We start from the raw sequence: 23299 nt of genomic DNA, 5'->3' as shown, positions 1-23299 counted from the left end.
ACACGCGCCGGCCGTCTTCTGCCTGCCAAATGCACGACAAAGACCTCAAACGATTCGTGCGGGAAGCTTGGTGCGACGGGACTCTTTTCCATTAGTGTAAATAGCACTTTCTGTGACCCCAGCTTTATGGTTCTTTATTCCCACTGTACAATATGTATGCTCAACCTCTTGGAGGAGGGAATGGGAAATTTGTGCGAAGGGAGGAAACTTTGGGGTTGCAAGGAGTGGCGTTCCTCACATTTTGAGGCACACCTGAGAGTCGTGTTGTATGAGAGGTAAATGCACTAAAGTGCGAGGCGGTGGGGCATTATCAGCTGGAACATGCATTCAGGATTGTATTGCAAATGGTGCACAATGGGCATTCATGGTAGTTGCATTTACTTTTTAGAGCTTGGACTCTTACTACATTCGGTAGAACATCCCTTAATGGCTGGTCTTTTCTCAGACTAATTACTCCTGTGAAAAGCTCTTGGATTTTTTTTTTTTTTTTTTTTTGGTTTTCATTTTAAACCAGAAAAATAAATGTTAGGGGAAAGTCATCCTTCCCCCCACCTTTCCTTTTCAGCAACAAATGATGCCCAGGTTATTTTCTTTCTTCTTTGTCCTCCTGCTGCTCTACTTCTCAGCCCCGCAGAATGACATGTCATTATAGATGTACCAAAACCAAACCTGCACTTCTGCCAGCCTGTACGTTTCCAAAAGTTTGGAAGGTTTTTTTTTTCCCCCAGTGTGAAGATAGTACCGAAAAAGAAAAAACAAGGGAGGGAGGTGGCTCCAAATTTGAGGTGTGGGGGGAGGGAAAACATTCAAAGTTTCGAAATAAAATCATCCGGGAAAATGCACATTGTTTCAGTCTGAATCTTGGCAGATGGAAATGGGGTTACGTCCCAGTTTAGTTAATTTTTTGCCAAATGATTCCCCTCTCCCCCCCCCCGTTCTGCAGCTAGTTTTCCTAGTTTTGTGCTGAAAACAGCAGGCTGGTGCTGCCAGCGTGGCAGACCACACTTCTCCCATGCTGCCCTGTGCTATGCCTTGAGCTTTCTGGCTGCCCACGTGCAGTGTCCAAAGCCCTTGGCTTTTCAGTTGAGGCTGTAGGTGATGGCTCAGGAGGTGGAAGACCCCCTGGGAATGACCCTGAAGCCACAAGCTCATTACTTGGAGGCCACTGAAGAGCTCTCGGATGGGAATAACTTTGCCACCAGATTCAACCGGGTGCCTTGGGACCTAATGAGTGCTGAAGAAGGGTCCCCTCAAGCCCTAGTGGAGCCTGGGCTCTCCCCTGCATAGCACTGATTTGTAGACACTAGGGCTGGAAGGGACCTCGGAAGATCCTCAAGTCCAGCCCCCTGCCCCAGGGGCAGGAAATCAGCTGGGGTCACAGGATCCCGGCAAGAAAAACATCCGATTGCCTCTTTAAAGGAGTCCAAAGTAGGTGCTCACACTGCCTCCAGCGGCAGTCTGTTCCAGGCCTTGGGGGCTCGGACAGTAAAAAAGTAAAGAAGCTCATATTCACCTTGTGGTCAATTGTGACCCCCAAGTCTCTTTCGGCCATGGTGCTAGCAAGCGTAGCACTGCCAAGCCTATAAGTGCGCTGCGGGTTTTTCTTCCCAAGGTGGAGTACCTTGCATTTTTCAGCATTGAAAGCCATCAGGTTTTCAGCCGCCCGCTTTCCAAGCCTGTCAAGGTCGCCCTGGGTCACCATCCTGTCCTCGGATGTGGATGCTTTACCCCAAAGTTTGGTGTCATCCGCGAACTTGGCCAGTCCGCTTCCGATACCAATGTCCACGTCGTTAATGAAGATGTTGAAAAGGATAGGCCCGCTTGGTCACGGCGCGCTGCGACGATTGACTTCCATCAACTACCACTCTCTGGGTCCAGCCACGAAGCCAATTCCCTAGCCAGCGGACTGTGATGTAACCAAGGCCGCAGTTGGCCACTTCTTCTGTAAGACGATTTTGGGAAAAAGCCTTTTTTAAAGTCAAGATATATGACATCAATCACTTCTCCTTTGTCCAGGTGATAAGCCACCTGGTCGTAGAAGGAGGTGACATTGGTCAGGCAGGACCTACACACAACCAGCCCGTGTTGGCTGTACCATCGGATGTTGCCCTCCACCAGTTTGCTGCTCTTGCATCAGGCTGTCCGCCAAGGGCCAACTATTTAGAGTCTGCAGGAACTTCACCTATGCACAAATTGTTCCAGCAGGAGATTGCTCCTTCCTCTAAAGCTTTTGGGTCTGACTGCTGCAGGCACCAGGATGCTGGACAACATGGACCTTTTTCAGATCTGACCCGGGAGTTGCTATACATGGGGGCTGCGATGCCATGGTCCTGGAGGGGAAGGACTTCTGCTGCATCACCAGTAGGCCACTTCTTTCCAGCATGAGACGAGTATGCCAGGGCTAGTTGCATGGATCCACATAGATTTCTAGGGTTGGAAGAGACCTATTCGACCATGAAGTCTGACCCCCTGCTCTGGGCAGGAATGCTCGGGTGCACATCCTCATGTGCGCTGCGTACTTGTTATATAGGAGATGCCAGAAATGAATGACGGGGGTTAGATTGTGCTTTGGACTGGGGTAGGTGTTTCCACCACCTCTGAAGGGAGACTATTCCAGGCCTTGGGGGCTCAGACAGTAAAGAAGTTTTTCCTTATGTCCAGCCTAAAACAGTCTTGGAGGAGTTTATAACCTTGTCCTCCTTTGGGGTGCTCCGGTCAACAGGAGTACCCCCAGATCCCGACGCACACCCCTTATATACTTATTTTCACCATCTCCCTGCCTGTCTTGCTAAAGTTGCGGTAGGGAGCAGTGGGTTTGCAGTGGCTGCTTCGCCATGCATGTGTGGACTCAGGGTCCAAATGCAGGGTGGGCTTTTGTATCTACCCCTGTACAAAATGCTGGTCCAGGTCCTGATCTAGCCCTAGAGGCAAAGACTACAGCTGAGAGTTGCAGAGTGGTGAACTGAGGCATGTTGTCAATGGAAGAGACGGGCAAATGTTTAAAGGGCCTTTGTCTAAATCCCATCAGCATTTGGAAGCACTTGAGCAAGGCAGCGGGGCTCCTAAGTTACGGAAACTTTTTCCTGAATTATCTGTGCCTGAATTGCAGCTGGTCAGGAATTTTCTGATTTTAAACTTTTTGTTTGTTGTTTATTGGTCAGAAAATGTCATTTGTTTCCATAGGTTTTTTCCAAGCACGTGGGTTTTGACAAAACTCAAACTGGGCAGGTTTTTCACAGGCAGGATGGAAACTCTACATAGGCACGGGGGTGGGGGGGCAAGAGGAAGAGAGACCCAGACTTGACTGGCCAGTAGCCAGTAAGGGCACTTGTCCACCTCTCGCCCATCCCAGAGAAACGGGCCCTTCCTGACCACTGGACTCTGGGCTATTCTGGAGTTTCTCTCCTGGCTTTTTGGCAGGGAAAAAAAAAAGATGATTGCGTTTTCCACTTCAAGATGAAATGGAAACAAACAACAAAACCTCAGAATTTATTTTTTTTTTACAAAATTGAGCTTTGTTTTCTGGTCACACTTGGAAAATCTGAGCCCATGCAATCATAGTGAAAGGCACAAACTACAGATCCCACCACCTCCTGCTTAACACCCTCTATCATAGCTGGGTGTGCGTGCCTTTATGGCAACAGCCATCTGGGGTATGTATAAGTTTTAGGTGCCTTTCTAGGGCCTCCTTTTGCTGCCTGGATCCAAGTGTCTTTTAGATGTAGAGGTCGAAGACATTCTGGGGGGGAAAAAGTCAGACCTGGCAGAAGGAAGCACATACCAAGAGTGCAGTCATCTCCATTTAATGTGCATAGCATCCCCCCCCCCCCATTCCAGAGTTCTTAAATCCACCTCTATTTAATTTCATTGTTTTGACTTGTTCGGACAATAGCAATTAAAACGCGCCTGTCGTTTCTGAAGGCAAATACAAGATTGACTCCTCTCCCTGTTACGAAGTGCAGTTCTGTAGATGGCCAAATAAAATCCTCGGTCTTTCTGTAATGCACTAAAGTTTATGGAGCATTTAACAAACTTTTTTAGTGCATGATAGTTTACAGAGCCGGCAAACGGCAAAGTAGGAAGCCCAAGCATTGCATTACAGTAGGAGTTGCTTCTTTTGGGAGGCTTGGTGCATCTTCGGTTTATCGAGGGTGCAATTTCTGATGCCCAGCTGAGTATCCCGGATTAGTCCCAAGAGCTAGAATAGAGCATGTGAATAATTTAATAGTCTTCCATGAAGCCTATCCAGGAACACAAGCAGTGTGCTGATTTGGTGTCTTCTGATGAAATTGGGAGTATAGGTTGTAGCCGTGTTGGCCTAGGGACCTAGGCAGACGAGGGTCTTTGGGTAAATCTGAGATCTTGGATGATGACATCGTCACTCCAGTGAAGTCAGTGGGCGTTTTGCCATTGCGTTCAGAGGGGCCAAGATCTTTCCCTGGCGCACGAGTTGAGCCTTACCTCTCTCCCCAGGCTGCATTGCCACAGCTGAGACCAGCAGATGTGTTCAAGCCGGAGCACCCTTGATGTGAGCACGAGTGGGCTGCTGGCTGGGTGTCTCTACAAGAGCTTTGGTATTTGCTCTTGCCTTGGCTTTGAAGCAGTAAGGATCTGATGACCCTGGGGGCATGTTGCAGGCCTCTTTTCCCCATGCAAAAGCAAGTGACTGTAGGGAGGATTGCAAGTATACGGTGAAGGGGGGGCATTTGGGGCGAGTTACCTTAAATGTTGAAGTGCACCAGTTTGTCAAGGGTGCCCAGAGCCTGTAAAACCGTGCAAAATAGAGGAACTGAATAGTAAAGGCAGGCTAATGCATCACAAAATGTGGTGTGCTCATTTATTTTAGATTTAATTATGATAATGCATATACACGTATTTATTCGCACTGAGCGTGTTTAATGGAAAAGTGTTTATATTTTTAAATAATGAAGCCTGAGTTGCGCTGAGGCCTTGGAGCAGCATCTGCTATTATGTCCTCGCTGAGCGGTGGGGTGGCTCTTTTGTGTGCCTTACAGAGCGTGCAGGTTGTCAAGGCTGTGCTATTATAAGGGATTGGGCCCATGGCAGAGGACGTGAATCTCATCATGCTGCACGCATTTCACTCTTAGTTTGCTTGTGAAATTTCCTGCAGAGCAAGAGACAGCATAAAATGTCTTATTAATGTTGATGTGATCTGTCATTGGCCCTAACCACCGATTTGGTATACAACAGTGGCATGTAAGCAAATTTAAAAGAGAAATAATCTGACTTTATAATATTAAAAAACAAACCAGCAGAATAACACGAGGAAATGCCATTTCGAGGTTCTAATGACTAACCTTTCTAGCGGCCCTCGTATGATTTATATAATTGCCAAATTGCTTTGATGGCTTGATGGAATTATAGCCCTGTATTACACAATGGATAATCAATCACAATACAGCGTGTTTACCCTTTTGCTATAGTGTATATGAAGCAGATGCATTACAGTGGGAAACCTTCTTGAATGCCAGTTTTTCTCATTCAACAGCGTGTGTGATTTCAGGCTCTGGGAGCTGCAGAAACCTGACCTCACCGTGTAGACGTCCAACTCTTGCAGCCTTAAGACGGCGCTTAGTAATTTGCTTTTTTACGCGCGTCCGGGGGCATTTGGGCATCAATAGGCAGCATGCATGTTTGTACAAATATCCCGGAAAATCAAATCGCAGCAGCGGCAGGGAGATTAAAGCTTCCAGCCTCAGAGGTGTGCACGAGCATTCGGTGAAGCGTCTGGGGAGAGTTTTTGCCTCGGTAGTCAAGGTTAGAGTTTAAGCATTTGATACTTGATAGGATGTTCCTAGGCTCATTTGCTGCACAAGTTATTTTGTTTTTAGTGCATTCTTTGCTTTAATTGCCGAAAAGACCAGTGCGATACTAGAAGGAGGCTCTTCTTGAGCTAGACCTCGGTGTAAGAGGATCCTGAGGGTTTCCAGAGTGAAAATAAAGCCAGTCTATCAAGTGGGTTATGATAAACTGCATCCAGCATATCTTTCTTTATTAATAGGGTGAAGCAGCTTTCAGGAGAAAACAAAACAAAACATTTCTTATAGTGAGAGGCGTAGCTCAAGCGCACGTGCTTTTGTGGGTTTTCATTTTTTTTTTTCTTTTCCCCTTTCCCAATCCTCATTTCATTTTCCTAATTAATCTGCAGGATTTTTCAAGAGTTTGATGGGGTTAAGCATTATTTATTCAAATAGCTTCCTCCATGCAGCTTCTGGGCTGCCGCCTATATAACCGCGCAGAAAAATCCTCCCGGCTTTCTTATCTGTGCAGCAAACCTTTTGAATCGGGGTGAAGGAGGAATACGGTGGATTAGGCTTTTAGCTTGCTGCCTGAGGGTCCGTCGGAGATGCAGGTGTGGCATGCCGTCCCCCGCCTCCTGTCTTCATCGGCGCCCAGCCCTCTTTTTCCGGCAGGGGTTCATTTTTGGTCTAATGGGACTTAAGTCTTCAGCAAAACAGAAGGATCTCCCCATTCCTTTCCCCTGGAGGATCCCCCCTCCCTGCTGCAGCAGGATCACAGCTGTTGAGTAAATGTTAAGATAATAATGTTATTACGGAGTAATTATACAGCAAGTTATTGAATTAGAAGTGATGAAGACTGCCTGTAATCCTGAACGGGGAAGGGGGGCTGGGGCAGGGAAGAGGAGGATGGGAAAGATGAAGAGAGTCTGGCAAACCTAATAAATTTCCTCTCGTCGAGAGCCCCTCGCTGCCGGGACCAGGATTGAGAATGAATGAAAGGGAAGCTCAAAGAGCTAATAAATAAACCATTTCCCTCAGAATAGAGGGTATAATTAGAAACCGTGGCCCTGTGGTTTTGTGTCTGCCCTGGGGTGGAATCTGTTCAGAGCTGTACTGTGGTGATAAAACAGGGAGACAATACAGAGATGATGTTGCACAGTTGTTAACATTTGAGGGAAAAGATGTGTTGCTCTTTTTCTCTCTTTTTTTATTTTTAAGCCTTATGTTGCAAAACTTTAATAACTGGCTGCACGCGGAAGCCTCTGTGTATCAGTAACGCTGCCAAAGGTAAAATTTTCTCTTTGAATGTTTAGGGGGTTTGTTCCTCGTGGGACTTGTGCGAGAGGGATGCTTTGTTTTAAAAAAACACACAGTTTTTTCTTCCTCCACTGCGGGCTGGTACTTAACTACCAGTCCAGCTTTTCGGATTCCTTTCAACACTCTGGCATCACTTTATTTCTCAGAATAATATCCTAATGTACTCGACGACTGGCTCTCTGTCTCGCTGCCCTGGGAAGAACGTGCCATGTTGTTGTGATGGCCACCACTTTACCTAACCTTGTAGGGACAGGAACAGAAAGCTTGAAGAGCTAAAAGTGTCAGCTGCTTCAACCTGAGCTAAAAAAGAAGGACAGCCCAGTAGTTAAAACACTAGCTGGGAGTCCTACATTTGGGTTCAGTTTTATGTTCTTCCAGCAGACGTTTTCTGTGATCTTGAGCAAGTTACTTATTCTTTGTGCACCTCAGTTTCAGGAGAACTGGAAGGATCGGGGTGCTGAAGATCACCAAGTGTTCAGATACTTCAATAGCAGGGACCGTGTGAGTACCGTAAATATCTAGATAGTCGGGTTGTGCCACTGGGAGTTAAAATGGGCTCGAATCATACTCTTTTGTAGAAGAGAAGTAGAAGGAAATGCCTAGTGCAGTTTCTGAAGCCCTCCACCTGGACACAACATAGCTTAGTTCTTTAACCAGAGAGGGTGTTTGTACACGCCACGACGTTTGATCCTCCTTAATTTACCGCGCCTTAAAATTTTTAGTTTCCATGAGGACTGGGCAGAAGATACTGTTCCCCCCCAAGTAATGATGAGGCATTATATCTTCTTTCATGGTAAGCTTCCCCAATATTGATCTTACCAGTCTGAAAATAGGATCAGGAGCAGCCACCCTTTTTACTCAGGTCAACAAGGTTGGTTACCCTGAACGCACTGAGCAGACTCTGAACTGTGGCGGTAATTCTGGTGGGCAGTCTCTTGGGGGTGGAAGCCTTGAGGGCCGCAGTCTGATGAAGGGATGTGGAAACCTTCCTCCTGCTTTTAATAACCAGGAGATCCTTAAGGAGGGGAGACGTGGCTTGGTAATGAAAGTGGGGCAGGGGAAACAAGGGGCAGTCAGAAGATCTGAGTTCCAGCTAGCTTTTGTGACCCTGGACAAGTAATTTAAATGATGTCTGTCTTTTCCCCCACCCATCCCCATAAGGGTGTCGTTCCTCCCCACATCCTGAATGAAGCTTAAATTGTTGTCTTTGTGCATCATTTTGGAGCCCTTTGATGAAACATGCTGAAGAAGAGCAGCTTTCTAGAAGGGTGGAAGGACCCTTTACTACATTGCTGTTCTTAGCTTTTAAAATCATAGAAAATGAGGGTTGAAGGGACCTCAGCAGGTAACATCTAGTCCAACCCGCTGCTCAAGGCAGGACCATCCCCAAGTAGATCCTCCCAGCCAAATGCTACCCTGCAATTGCCCCCTGCAGATTGTCTAACCCTGTGCCCATAGTACCAGAAATACTCCTCTTCTGCATTTGTTTCCCTCCCCAACACCCTTAGCAAAAAATCTCTGCTTCTCACCTGTGGTCCGGTATTAACCACAAAGCAATTCTGTGTGACGGCGGGCTCTGGTCACGCCAGGTGTTTAATTTGGAGTACTCTTGTAGCAACTCTGTTAGGAGTCTCAGATAAATTTACAAGCCTTTCAAGATGTAGACCCTTGGCAGCCCAGCGAAAAGGCTTTGTACCATCATCTCCATTTAGACACAGGGAGAAAAGCAGATGCTGAGTCTTGCCCAGAGTCACAAAGGGTGGACTTGTACACAGAGGTCACGAATCCTCCTACATCCTCTGCTTTAAATACCAGGCTGGTTTTAAACACTTGCCACAAAATGTCTTCGAAGGATGTGGCAAGCCTGTCAACCTAGTATGAAAGCAGGAGGGAAGCCCTGTCTGGCTTTGGATAATTCATGCTCTGTTGAGTCACACGTTTAATTTTAGCAAAAGACTGTCGCAGGTCCGGTACTTTCCATTGTTGATTGCTCACTCCTTGGTGTTCAGATGCATGCCCCTTGCAGAGTCTCCGCTGACTGGGGTGCAAACCTGCCCCCATCCTTAAATCAACAGCCCGACCAAACTGGGTGAGCAGCTGACTGAGAGCCAAAGGTTAACAAGCGCGGGTCCCGTCACACTGGTAGAAGCAGGAAGTGCCATCCTCCGTTGTCTATCCTTTGCATTTGGATGGTCCCAATCCATGTTGAAGAATTAAATCCCCGTCACCTCCCTGTAATTTCCACGTGCCTTTTTCACTTTGTTCCAGTTTTGGGACATGCCAGACCGTAAGATGTGCTACGGGGAAGACTGATGCAGCGATGCTCCGAGTAGGCTGGAAAGCAGTTGCTCTTGGGGCAACTTCATGGGTCCTGGCAGTGTTTTGGGACATGAGCGTCTTCCCTGCTATTGCTGCTGCTGCTGCTGCTGGTTTCTGCCTTGCAGTGCTGTGGCCTGTTCCTTCCCGTGGCTTGCTGACTTTATTCTCTTGTTCTGGGCTGCCTGCCGGCAGCTCCACCTGTTCCCTGGAATCATTTGCTCTTGCTTCCCGGTGCATTAGCGCGTCAGCTTCTTGGATGCTTGAATCCACCATAGTAACCAAATGCAGCCAGCTCCTCTTGTGCCGGTGGTTTCACTCCTGGATTGTGTGCCCCCCTGTCCGTGCTTGATGCTGTGTAAAACGGATGGCTTGTTACGGTGCTCCTGCAGCCACCCGTAACTTTCCACCAAGAAGAACTTTAATCAGCAGCTTTTTCTTCCCTTTCCTCAAGCCTCAACTCACTTCAGACCCGCCATGCCAAGATCCCTTGTCTTCCAAACTCTTCAGCAGGGACGGCAGTTGAGTAGAGAAAATAAGGGAGTTGGACACGTTGAGCAGAGAAAATAAGGGAGCTTTACTGGCGCCTGGGTTGAACATCAGAGGGGCGAAATTGTAGAGAGCAAGCAGGCGATCTTGACTTCGTCTCCCCAGCACTCTTGCCCGCCTCCCCAAGCTTGCACCGCTCCCAAGGAAGGAGGGGTGAGTGGAGATGACCCCAGACTGATTAGTCAGGCAGACCTGATGTCTCCCTGAGACTTGGTCTGCACTGATTTCAGCGATCCTGTTGGCCATCAGCAAAAAGACTTGTCAGCATCAAAGGAAGAGCCTGGTCATCCCCAGGTGGCTTGGATGTAGGCCTGTGTTGAGTCTGGGCTGTGGAAGCGCTGGGCCTTGTTCGAGCTCAGGAAGCTCCCCCCACAAGACAGTATTTAGGCTTTGGGGGCTTTGGCATGGCACTGAGTCCCTGTGAGCTCTAGGAGGAGCAGTGCTACTACGGACGGGATCAAGGCGGGGGACTCTTCCAACTCGCTTGACCTTAATCCTTCTGTAGCATCACGTTTTGTCTGTCTCACCCTGGTAGGGAGGGCTCCTTGGATATCCCCACTCTGGCGACGGGAAGCAATGCGCTGCGGGTCCCCGGCCCTCTTCTGCATGCTAATCAGCTGGCCCATCCTTGGGATGAGGAGATCAAGAATCGGCTGACGCTGGGTCAGAGGACAAATCTGTCGGCGCTAATTGGAACTCTCCCGGGATTAGCCTTGCCATGTGCGCTAGTGTTTTTCCTCTCTCGCACACATTTATTTTTTAAATGGGGAAATAATCATCCAGATGGCAACCCAAACCCCCCAAAGGCAGATCTCCCTCCAATGAGTTGGCAGAGGGAAGGGCCAGAGAGCATCTCTTTTGTCTTCTGCAGTCTCCATTAAATGTTGCATGGAGGTGGCTAGGATCCCGGTAGGGGGCAGAGGCCAGATGCACCAGGGGTTGACTTTGGCTAGTAAGTTTATGTATCGTGGTGGATGTTTTAACGATGAGGGATTTTCCTTGCATTCTTATTTTTGACGATCCAGTGCTGGTAATGAGCATCTCTGCTCCTTGTCGCCTTTGCGCAGTTTGCCAGCTTTGCTCTTTTCACGGCACCTGCACTGGTGCACGTCCTGCTTCTTGCTAGTCCGGTTCATCTCTGCCTTCGAGGGCAGCACTGCAATAACTGTCCGTTGCAGGTTCACATCCTGAGATCACTGACGTGGGTGCTGGGGCCCAACCAGCTGAGTGAGACTGGAAGGGGAGCTTAGCGAGGGACCATGGGACCAGCCCTTGTGATTTGGGTGTTTGGTAGCATATTCCGGGCCAGGAAGGCAGGTCATTTGAGCTGGCACTTGATCTCAGTGCCCTCAGGAAGCCTTGGACCGGACCTTCGGGGCACCCAGGGTTTACGTGCTGATTGCCAGCTCCTTTGACACAGAGTAATGTAAATATTTCTTGTCCAGACGGGGGACTCTAATTGCCTTGGGATTCCAGACTATATAATTATTTCCCCTTTAGTGGGTCCATCTCCTCCTCCCTTCCCAGAGTGAAGCCATATGGTGGTTGCCATGCAAATCTTTGCAGTTTTGCCTTTTTTTCCGAATGAATGCTACGGCAGTATTTGTGGCACTTCCCATGCCCATCACAGAAGGGGGCATAAATACTGGGCTAATATTATTTTTTTGCAAAAGGGAATTTGTTAAGATCTGCCTGGGAGCTTCTGAATCCTTTTGCACGGGGTTCATGCCTGCTGTTTCTCTCGTGTACGTCTCTCCGCTCCTAGGCTGGATGTCTGCGGTTCCTCGGGTTTTTCCAGCGCTGCTAAGATCCTGGGAAGCCGGTGTTGCTCGAGCTGCCTCCCGTGCGTCATGATAGCAGGATGTGCTGTAGGTACCTGGATGAGAAGAGGGCGTGTGCTCTGATGTCAGGCGATCATGCCTAATTCCTGGCCCTCAAAACACTTGTCAGGGGAGTGGGAGGGGAGTGGTGCTCCTGTTGCCCTCAAGTGCAGGGTTGGCTCTGTTCCCTTTTCCCTTTGTATTCAGATGGGTTCTTCTTATGCAGGAAATCTCTTTGGTTACCAGAATCCAGGTGGGAAAGAGCAAGTCAATGGAGCCTTAGTGCCAGCCATGGCTGAATATGAACCAAGGGTATGGCTGGGGCATGGGGTGGTCTTGGACACGGCATGCGGGATGACAGGGACTATGGCTGTGGCCCGGGATTTGGGCTGAGCGCTCTTGTTCTACTGGAGGAGGGGCCGATGCATTGACCATAGGGGGGAAGGTGGTGTTGGAGCCAGACCTGCACCAAATGCTGGTTTCTGGCTACCGCAACCGTGCTTTCTTCTCTCCCTTTCTCCACTCCTGCGTCTGATCATGAGCCGACTCCCCCAAGACCTTCTCTGGCTCTCTGAAACTTGAAAGCCAGCCACTCGTTCCAGTTTTCTTCTTTCATAGGGCTGATGTAGATACAGAACAGCAGCTATAATTTTGCATTTAGGTGGCGGAGCCAGAGGATTGCAGCAGGAGCGCCAGTGTGATACCTCCTTTGTATCTGAGGATCGGGCATTGAGTCCTGTGGTCTGAGTGACCCATTTCCAAAGACTCTGCCTTCTGGAGCTCCTGGAGGACTCGTGCTATATAACCCACCTGCTTTGTCCTTCTTTCTCCCTCGCTCCTGTTAGTCCAGGTGTCTGCTGGTGCTGGAAAGACCCAGCTGGGCAGAGGGCAGGCCTTTAGCAACCTTGGGGCAATCTGGGTCTCCAGCATCACACAAGTGGCTTTTTGCTGGAAGTATCCTTGCAAGAGCCACCTGGTAACGGGGGGGTTTGGTATTTGCTTTCCGTGGCGCTCGATGTAGCTGGTATTGACTGAGCAAAGGGGCATGTGTACTCCATTTTCCGAGCAACATCAGGACAGATAAGGCAGCAGCGGCCAGACCGTGCTGGCAGTAGCATTCAGCAGTGAAATGGGGAAGGTAGGACAGACCGCGTTGCACTTGAACTTCCCCACTCTTTGTGTGTATAAAATGGTAACCTTTGATTTGTGTTAAGGGTGGAAGAATTTATTTAGTTCAGCAGGACGCAGGTAGTTTTGGGGTCTTGGGGGTGTTTGAATGGAAGGCTCCTTGCTGGGCAGATGGCTTTTGGGATCTATTCCAGTGTCACGTTATTTATTTATGGCTATGTAGACCGACGGATAAATGTCTGATCACTAATGCTGAAAAATCAGGAAGATCATGGTAGAAGTTTTTCAGGTCTTCCAGCAAAGAGCTGCACTTCTGGTCTCTTATGGGAGTCAAAAAGGATTGTTAGGAGTCTTCGTTTGCGTTGCATCAAATTTGCTCCTGGTTCGAACAGAGAGCACTGGCCATGAAGTGATGTGCCAAGCTCATGTAGCAGGTTGGTGGCAGAGTGGAGGACAGTACCCAGCTTTCCCAAGTCCCTGCTCAGCGTCCTAGGCACGAGCGCACACTGCAGGATTGAGCGACTCCAAACGGACATCAGATGCCTGTCGGGGTGGCTGCTGACGGAGCCGGGGACCCAGGGGCCTTGTCTCTTGCAAACACTTCAGAGTAGGGATTCAAAGTTCTGGAGTCTTTTGATACTTGGAGGAACACACTGTAGATATTTTAAAAAATAAAAATCAAATAGGAGTGCTGCTCACAGCGCTCTTTGAACATCGTTCAAAGGGGCGCTATCAACGTGCAACTCCTATTTAACGTTTAGTTTTCCCTTTCTTCTGTTACTACCACTGGGGAGGTGGGGGGAGTATGATTTACAAAAATGTCCCCGTTATTAAACTCTTTGTTGGGAAACTTTTTTTGTCCTAAACCTTGTACATGTGGCCAAACTGACAGACACAGGAAACAAATAGGTAGCTCCCCCCACCCCGGTTCACAGCTCCGGTGAGTACAGAAGACCTTAAAATCTGAGATTGTGGTTGATACCGTAAGCGGATGGATGCAGAGGGCATGCATGGATAATATCTTACCCTTTGCTTTCAGAGGGGGCTGCCAATTTGGGGGCATCCAGTTTGAGATGCTTTGAAGGCCCCCTGCCTTCCCCAGGGTGGCTTTACTGCAAGACTGCCAGGTTTGCCATGGGGAGAGTTGGAGGAGGTGGGTGGGCTCCTGGTAGTGCTCGATGTAGACACGGTCTTTGTGCCTTTCCAATGATCTAGCTGGTGAGGGGGGAGAGCCTGGTCTTTCAATTTGGCGTTAGTCTGCAGCAAAAGCCGGGTGTCTAACATCACGAGGATTTCCCCTTGCATTCATTAACTCTGAAATGAAGAGCACCCGTTTAAAAAGCGCAATGAAGTCCAGGCCTAAATGGATTAGGCTTTGCGCTAAAGGAACATGAACTTGAAATAAGTGTTTGCACTGGGCCGGCCAATTCTTGTGTGGACAAGACCGGGGTTTTCTAACCCTGCTTCGAGCTGGGCTAACCAAGACAGTGCTTAACGGTGGCAGCAGCTGGCAGCCCATCTGTGCTGGGGCTCTCAATATAGCCAGCGTCACTGAAGCTGAACCAGTTTTAGCAAGAGGGAAAAACATTGCCCGGTATCCCAAGCATAGCCAAGGGCCGTGTGCGTCGGCAGGGGTAGAGCGTCCCAGGCAGCATGCAGCAACCGAGTGGGGCAGAAAACCACCAAGAGCGGAGTAAGGGTGTGCAGCAGCTGATGCACCAGGCAGCAAAATACTTTACCCAAGGACATAGAGAGAGTCGGTGGCAGAGCTGGGCTTTGAAGAAAGGAGATTACAATTCCTAGCCCCAGGCTGAACTGCGAGTTTGTGTGGTTGGTTATGTGAGGAGGCAGTGCTGTATTACGGCGCTGACAGCTTCACTTTAATTTTGTTGGCCGCCCCGAATTCCTGTTCCTGGGAGCTGTGGAAAACAACGCTTGCCGTCCTGTTTGAACTTGTTACTCGAGAAGTTAAAAGGCTGTTTCGACCCTTCAGGACAGAGCGTACCCTCCCTGTTTTTGTGAGGAGGCAGAGCTGGGACGTTGTATTTGGAGGCAGGGCTATAATTACAGCGAGTCCAGGCGAGCACTTGATTCTCTCCCAGTTGCAGCTTCTCCCTCTTGCTGCCCCAGCACCCCCGAAGCCGTGACATCCCCGGCTCCTCAACCGCCATGTGGGAGCAGTCGGGGCTTTACTGGGAGACGTGGCCTGCGGGGTGCAGGGGAGCTTGGGGAAGCAGCTTAGGCAAACTTGGAGCTGGAAAGGAGCAGCGGCAAGCGGGGTCTGCAGCCAATCTACCCAGAGCCAGATTAGAGGATTGGCTGGACTGAGCCCAGCGCAGCTGCTCCGGCCGGCGAGTCTCTGCCCAGCTTTCACTCGGCACGTCTGTGCAGATTTGAACGAGGATAGTCATACTAGGGAAATGGAGAGCTGCCCGCTGCCGAACCAGCTCCAAGCGTCCTGAGCTCGGCAGGGAACTGACCACCTACCAGGTCTGTGGGGTGGGGATGGGGGCCATGGGTCAGTGCCGCCTTTCCTCCCCACCCCGCGCTCCTGCCTGCTCCCTTTCCTCGCTCTCTACGTTGGCATGTGGGGTGCTTTGATTGTTTGAACTGTGTTTCCTGATGAGAGGAGTGCTGTGTTGGTTCCCGCTCATCTCTTTGCACACTTTTAATTCCCAGGGAGGCTGTGCTGCCTCGGCGTCTGTTGCCCTGTGATTCCTTGAACGCACCAAGCTCTCCCCTCTCCGCAAACGTGTTCATTAGCCAAGGAAGCGATTTGCAGAACAGACCTGGAGAAAATTCAGTTCCCATTGTCTAGAGTGTTCTTCTCTTCCTGTCCAAAACAGCTGTGCTGTGCTGGCACCGGGCCCATAAACAGCTGTTGCAATCCACCCCAGAGGTGGCTGCATTTTTACTGGCAGAAGGAAGCGTTCTGTCTCACTCTGCCCTTTGCCTGTCTTGCAGTGAGGGGTGAATGGATTCACGAACGATTGTTGTTTGCCAAGCACGGCCAGACTCCTAGAGAAGGCAAAGGATAGTCAGAGGGGTTCACCTCCTCAGTGGCCTTGGTCAAGTCACTTAGTCTCTCTTAGATGTCGAGCCTACAACATCTCACCTACAGGGAGAGTTGTCAGTTTAACTTCAGTTATGATTTTTTAAAACAAATTTAAACTGCTGCTAAAGGCTGTTCACGTTCAAGTTTCAGGTTAGCTCAAGTCAGTCGGGAACAGGCTAAAGCTAAACCAAAATAAGTCTGTCTTCCACCACCATAAAATGAGCGTGGGCCTGTGGGGGCCTTTGAGCTGATGCAAAGGCATTTGCAGATGGGGCTGAAGATGCTCTGCTTTTTTCCATTGTCCTCTTGTTGGACTTTGCAAAAGGGGCAAGTAAAGTGAGAGGGGACAGGCAGGTAATGCCATGGTCGCAGAGCGAGGACTTGGAGGCCGTGCCTCCCCATGAGACACTGACCCAATGGAAATCTTTCTGCTGACGTCTCTGTGCACTAGATCGGTGCTGTGCAGGTAGGCAAGAAGCATAAAGGCTGTTACGGAAAGGTGAATCCTAATTGCTCCAATTCTTCTGTGGACACGGGGTTGGCCTTGCATGGCAGCCTGGGCATCCCTGCCCTGCTGCGCTTTGCCTGCTTGTATAGCGCTGGGCGAGCCAACCCCTTGCCATCCAAGTATCAAAACATAGTTTCCTGGTTGTTAGGGGCTGGAAGGGACCCTACAGATCATCGGGTCCAGCCCCCCTGCACTTGGGGCATCTTTGGTTCCCATTTCCAAAAGGGCAGAAACCACACAGGAATCGAGCCAGGCAGGGCTAAGCATGCCTGTGGAGCTGGGTTCAGAGGATCACCCTCATCCTCCCCTCCCATTGCCCTGCCTACCAGCCCGGGTGGGCTCAGCCCGCTCCCCTGTTTGCCTAGAGAATGGCAGTCTCTTTGCTTATCCGAGCAGCGAAGGGACCTGAGAAGCAGGCGGCAAACTGTGTCTGCAAGCTACGCAAGCCCTGTTGGGTAGGAGGCTTTAAGTGAAGCATGCAGGGCAGGCTTCAAGCTCCCCCATTTCCTGAGACGCATCTACAGACAGGCAGAAGGAGGCCGTCAGTGGGATCCAGCTGTGATCTCGATCCTCGGGGAATCCTGCATGTGGGTGAGGGAAAGTCGCAGGCAGGGCTCGGCATTTATACAGGAGGATCCTGCTTTCCAGCCCTAATGTGCTATCTCCGGGCTTGCCTACAAGGAGCAAGTGTCCTGCAGCCGTCGTGTGGCCCAGCGCTCCCAGACAGATGCCCCCTCGCGCAGTCAGAGGCTTTATCCTCAAAATCTGTCTCCTTCTGGGACAGTGCCTATAGGAAGGAATTAATCTGAAGCAGCTACGTTATACCAGGATTAATCATCCCAGGCTGGTTGTGCCAGTCATCTTGCTCCGTGTCGATTTTGAAGTGAAAGAGGCAAAATCGAAGGCTTGGGAATTTCATTCCACTTACGTGCACCGCTTTCGCTCTCGTGAGCGCCCTGTGCACAGACAGGCCCTTGCCGCCGCAACCGCAGCACTGGGGACCTGGGCAGAGCATGGGGGGTCTGTTAGCTGAGCTCATCCGAGACGCTCGTGTCCAAAGCAACTTTGGAAACGGTCAGATTTGCTTCTACCCCAGGCTGAGCTGTTGCATTTGGGCTGTTTCTTCCCATAAAGCCCCTCCTTGAGCTAGCCCTTGGCACAGGCCTGGCCAGCCTAGGGTATTTTTAGAGAAGATAAGAGAGAGGATGGCAGGGCAGAGGGCTTGCCTCCAGGAAGCTCCTACTCTTTAATTATGTTTCTGGTCTAGAAAATTATATGGTTCCTAGAGCGTAAATAGAGAACGTATGGAAGGTAATTGTACCTCAGGGTGCAGATTAGCCGGTAATGGGGAGAGGCAGCGTCTGCGTGGAGACGGGGATCAGAAGGGAAGAGCTGGCGGGGGAAAGGAAAAACTCGGGGCTTCAAAACCATTGCCTGAAATTGCTGCAGCTCTCCGTGGCGCCGCACAGCATCATTGCGCCGCTCGCCTGGTGTTAAGCAGGAGATTTTTTTTTTCTCCCCCTCGTTCTTATCCACGCCCCTGTTGAGCGGCAGGAGGGGGCGAGGGGTGGCAGGCCCCAGCTCTGAGCCGGAGGGCTCGTCCTGCAGCCTGTGCCCCGAGGCGGAGGTGCAGCAGAGGATGCCGTGGGAGGGGCCTCACTGCCCTTCCCGTGCCACATCCCCCCCCAGATCCTTTGCCCTGCCTCAAATTAGCATCTCTGTTTTGTGCTTCTGTTTCCTTTAGCAGCAGTTTTTCTAGACGAGGTTTCTTGGGGTCCCCTCTGTTGCCCCAGCTGCCGGGCAGCAATTCTTATACAGCTTGAAGAGTGGGGGGTGCCGCAGCGAGGGGGCTCCCTCCACCCGTATCTGCCTGTGTCCACGTCGCCGCCTAGCCCAGGGCTTGCACTGCCACTGCCGGTCTTCCCTTGGATGCAGGAAGCTTGGGAAAAAGTATCTGTGCGCTTCTGGATTTTGCGGTGGGATCTCAGGGAGGGGAGGTGGGCCTTCATTTTCTTGGCCCCTTCTCTTCTCCCCCGGGCCTGGCAGCAGTTCCGCACACCTGTGCGTACGCACGCGTAATCCCGAGGTTGCCGCAAGCGGGCTGCGGGCACCTTTGCGACGGCGCTTCTCTGCACCCCCCTCCCTCCTCAGCCTCACGGTGACTGAATCCAGGCACGCTCGTTTGCTCACAGAATTGTTCGCGGCTCTTGTTGTTCAAAAGAGCATCTTTATTACCAGCTCTTCAGCAGAAAGGTCAAGAGCAGGAGCTTTTTGCTTTAAGTGTCTTTTTTTTTATCCAGACAACAGCTTAATTTTTGTGCATTCTTATGAACGCGTTCAATGGAGAGAGAAGAAGAGGCCTGGTTCCCCTTCCCCTGCTAATAAACAGCAAGCGCTGGATGAAGCATCTTGCAAATAAACGGCGGGGGGGAGAATTAAGGGGATGTCTGCAATGTGCCTTTCCATGCTACGTTGTGGGAAAGGAGCTGGCTCGGGTATGGGAAGCAATCCGGTCACCGTAGCATGAAGCTAGGGAGCCTGGTACCCAGACGCTGCTCTGGGTACCCAGCCTAGCTTGAGTGTCTCCACGTGACGTTGCATCGTGCAGCGTAGACGTGTTTAGAGTCAGCAGTGGTGGGAACGCAGCCGGACAGCTTGGACCAGGCTTTTGGGTGCTGGGTGGTCTTGCAAATCTGGCCCTTGCTTAGGAGTGGATGGGAGCGCACACAAGAGGACACTTTTAAACAGAGCGGAGAGGATGCTTCCCCCTACCATGAGAGAGGTCTTGTGGAAAGCTGGCGGGGGTCTGCTCTTGGAGGCAGGCTCCCAAAGCTCTTAGGATCCAGACTCCGCGTTGGATGGCGGTCCAGAGGGATGGACAGTGAATTGGCCCGGGCACAGTTTGAGTGATGCCACGTGGGCAGGCTGCTGTATTTGGGAGGAAAATCAAAGGTCTCAAGGGTGGAGGAGGAAGCTCAGCTGCATTTGCTAATGGGAGGAGGGGCAGGGAGGGCACTTGTCTGTCCGGGGGGCAGAATTTGGGCCTGAGCTTGTATTGATCCCTAGCTGATAAAACATGGCCTGCTCTCTTGCAGTAGGTGCCCCATGGTTCCCAGCCTCCTCGCGACCAGCAAGAAGGCAAACACTGGAGACGCACGCGCTCTTTATTTTATTTTTTCCTTCCTCCCCATGTCTCCTGGTATAAATAAAAGGAGCAAAGCCACCAGCTCTGTTTAGTGAACACAAATAGAAGATAAAATAGTGGAAAACTAATTTTTTCATGCTCATTGGTGGGAAAGATTAAAATTATGCAAATCCTCGGCAGCGAGCTTGGTGCAGAGATAAGGGGATGTTCAAGTCGGCTGGCTGCCTGCTAATTCACTCATTGAAAAAGAAATGAGCAGGAAAGCTGTGATCAGCGTCACTGGCCCCCTCACGGTGCTCACAGGGCTGGAATTTCTGCGCGCCGCCGGGAGGACGCCGAACAAAGGAAGACCTTTCCGAGGAGCGCGGCCTCTGCGCCGAGGCGCATCCCGGCTTATCCCCAATCTGGTGCTCGCATGCAGCCGTGCTGCAGCATCCTGGGGCATCCTCTGGGATCGTTGCCCCCTGAAGCCGGCTGCACCCCCAGCCTCGCATGGAGACCTCGGAGAGGGGCAGTTTCGGAAGGGCTTGCACCGAGATCCCATCGCCTGATCCAGTTCCTCCTTTGTAAGCTTCATCCTCTGCCCTGGGGAGAGAGAAGAAAGCACGCGCGCCAGGTGCTGGTTGTAGCAGTCGACGCGCTCGTGAAAGGTGCTGAGCGACTAGGATGTGGAGGGCAGTCGAAACCTAAACTAAGTCAGACTTCACATGGGGGCAGCCAGGCCCGTTCCTGAGTGCTGCGCAAGGCCGTCTGTTGTACCCTCCTTTGTCCCCCCATCTCGGGCCAGGGCAAGTCGCCTCCTTTTCCTGAACGTGGAGCCCGCTACGCTCGCAACAGCGGTGCATCTCTACTAACCTCGAAACATCCAGAAAGGCAGGGGGGTTTCCAACCTTAATCTGAGCTCTTGTGAGACCATTTTAGGAGCAAATCGGCTGAGTTTGAGATCTGTCATAGTGTTTGCTCCTGGCAGATCTCGAAAGCGAAGCAGGGCTAGGCTGGGTCAGGATTTGGCCCTTAAGTGGCATTAGCAGACCCGGACACAGGCATGGGCAAACCAGACAGAAAGGAGGTCTGAAAATGGAAAGAAACCCAACAAAATCCTACAGTTTAAAAAAAAAAAAAAAAAAAAAAGTTTTAATGTTGCGCATATACGGGTCTAGCAATGTTAGCAATTGAGAAGGAACTGTTTAAAGGCATCGATACCACCGACATGCTAAAGACTTTTGCAACAAAGAAATCATTATCTCTGGCAAAGGGGGGCCCGATACTAAAAGGGCTGCCAGGAATCCAGGTACGGCACTGGGTGTTGATGCTGGAGCCGTTGGTATTGAGTAGCGAACCGTCTCCCCCAGCGTTTTGTGGCTGCTATCCTGCGGCTGGGAGAGGATTGAGACCCCTTGTTAAACCCCCTGCAGCACTAGCTGTACCCCGTCTTTTGCCCAGGTGAAAGCTTCCTGCAGATTCACTTGAATGAGGTCTTCTGCTCTTTAACTCCTGTGCCACGGCTGCTACGCTCCGCCCCAGCCATGCTGCTTGGGAGTCGGGGGCATGAATTTGAAATCCCTAATCCCGAGTGCATGATTGTGTGAAGTTCAGTGGGGCAGGGAAGGGGATTCTTAGGGATGACGGCATTGCGTGCAATTAGAGGATCAGTGTATATTCAAGTGGGCTTGTGGTCAGAAGCATCGCGGGTAAAATGGTATCCCCACACCTACGTGTCTGACTCAAACCTACTGATTCAGTGGGAAGGCTTTTTGTTTTTGTTTTTCCTCCCCTTCTGTTAGCCCCATGTGTGCCAAACTGAGCCTGGAGGGATTACGAGTTCCCTGGCCACCTTGCTCTTCTGCAGAGCTGAGCAGGAAAGAAATGAAAGGTTCCTGCTAGCTTCTTTGCAGTGCTCTCCACTGAAGTAGGAGGCAAGGGCGTATCTGCTCCCTATACAGCCCCTAGCACCGTGCAGTCCTGATCTATAGGAATAGGTTCGGAGGGGACCGCAAGGGTCCTTTGATCCAGCCCCAGCAGGATTTGCTGGTCTGCATCCTAGACAGATGCACATCCAGGCTTTTCTTGAAAACCTCCAAGGAAGGAGATTCCCCGGCTTCCCTCGGGGCTCCTGGGTGCGACACCAGAATAACAGATCTGCCAGCTAGCACCTGCCAAGGTGTCTGCAGCCGCCTCCTAGATCGACTGTGTTAGCAAATATGTCCCAGCGCCTTGGGGGGCCCAGCAGACCAATCCAAAAACTCCTTAGAAAATCCCAGCCCCACGTTTCCAAGCACAGCTAGTGCCTTAGGGAGCCTAGCGCAGGAGGGGCCAGGATTTCAGGCAGACTGACACCTGCTCCCTGCACCGGGACTCGAGTCGGCCACCCCAGAAATCGCTCCTCGCCTCCCAGTCCCCGAGCCCTCCCGGAGGGGGGATGCGGCTGCCAATCTCTGCGTCTCATTCTGGATGGGCTCGTCCGACTTCCTGTGAAATCAATATTTATTCACAAATCTATTTGTTTGCCTTTGTCACTGAAAACTCTTGTGGGTTGTTTTTTTCGGTTGTTTGTTCCCCTCGTGTATTTTTGGCTGCTCAGCGCTGGCATGAGGTGCCTGCTTGAGCTTTCTCTGGCTTCAGTCATTCCAGCTGCTTCCTTTAGCCGATAATTTTGTTTCCACTTGTTTTTATTTTTTTTGCAGCGGAGGGGTTGGCTGGGATCCTTCTCCCAGATGGGCATGTCTTCCCCTCCGCGTCTCCCCCTCCCACTCCGCGCTCGCATGCGCACGTTCGGTGGACATGCTGCCGCTCTCGATAGGGAGGGATGAGCTGCCGATAGCATTTCTTGCACCGATAAAACTGCATTACGCGGCCCGCGTGAGCAGGGTATGCAGAGGGGGTGAGCCAGCCATCTACCACCGAAATCCAGAGGCAGGTGAGCACCTAACTCTCATGGGCTCCTTCAGATACGCAGGCTGGGCTTTTCCAAACTCCCTGGTTCCCGCGGTGCTGCCCTGAGGCCTCCCAACCATTTGCTCGCGAGACCAACGGTTTCTTCCATTTGCTGGAAAAGTGGGATGCAAGACGGAAACCACCGCAAGACGTATGGCACCGGTGCGAGTGGCGGCAGCCGGGGGCTGCTCTAATTCCAACTTGCAGCTCGCTGCATGTCAGCAAGGCGGGTCCATCCCCTGGAGCCCTCTCCGCCAGCATGTCTGCCTGGCACCCAGCCCCGGTGGGCAGAGGCACGGGGAAGCATTTCTTTCCATTCCTGCAACTGCACTCAAGTTCTCCCATCGCCACCCTCCTCCTGGGGGTTTTTTTTTTTTCTCTTCCTGTGAGTGGAACAAGTAATGGCCTGAGCTCAAGTATAAAGGCAGTGAGTGTATCCCTCCCCCACCGCTTCCTCGGGCTGCCTCATCGATTCACCAGCCTTGCATGGCTGTGTCCTATCCTTGGGTTTTTTTTCCCTGTCTCCCCTGCCCGCACATGCACGTGCTCTCCCTTCCACGACTGCTCCATCTTTGTTACCACCAAGCGTAGGAGCCCTAGTCGTGGACGTGGGTCCCACGGTGCAAGACGATGCACAAATGCATTGCCGTGCTTGCTCGTGCACTTAAGTTCTGTAGGGTTTTGATCTAGCAGCGATGTGACTGGCACTCCCGTCAGCCCCCCCGTGCGGGCCAGGTACGGACGCTCAGCTAGGTTGCACAGCCC

At 51.1% G+C, this 23299-nt stretch overlaps 1 protein-coding gene across 16 annotated transcripts in view; it reads left to right on the top strand.

Annotated features, from left to right (window-relative positions):
- PTPRS (protein tyrosine phosphatase, receptor type S) overlaps positions 1 to 23299 on the top strand; it is a 162744-nt gene that overhangs the window by 8994 nt on the left and 130451 nt on the right. The window lies entirely within an intron of this gene.

This window comes from Crocodylus porosus, unplaced genomic scaffold (genome assembly GCF_001723895.1).
Source record: "Crocodylus porosus isolate Cpor-Errol unplaced genomic scaffold, CroPor_comp1, whole genome shotgun sequence".
NCBI lineage: Eukaryota > Metazoa > Chordata > Crocodylia > Crocodylidae > Crocodylus > Crocodylus porosus.
Note: the sequence above shows the minus strand (reverse complement) of the source record. Positions and strands in the feature narration are given on the sequence as shown.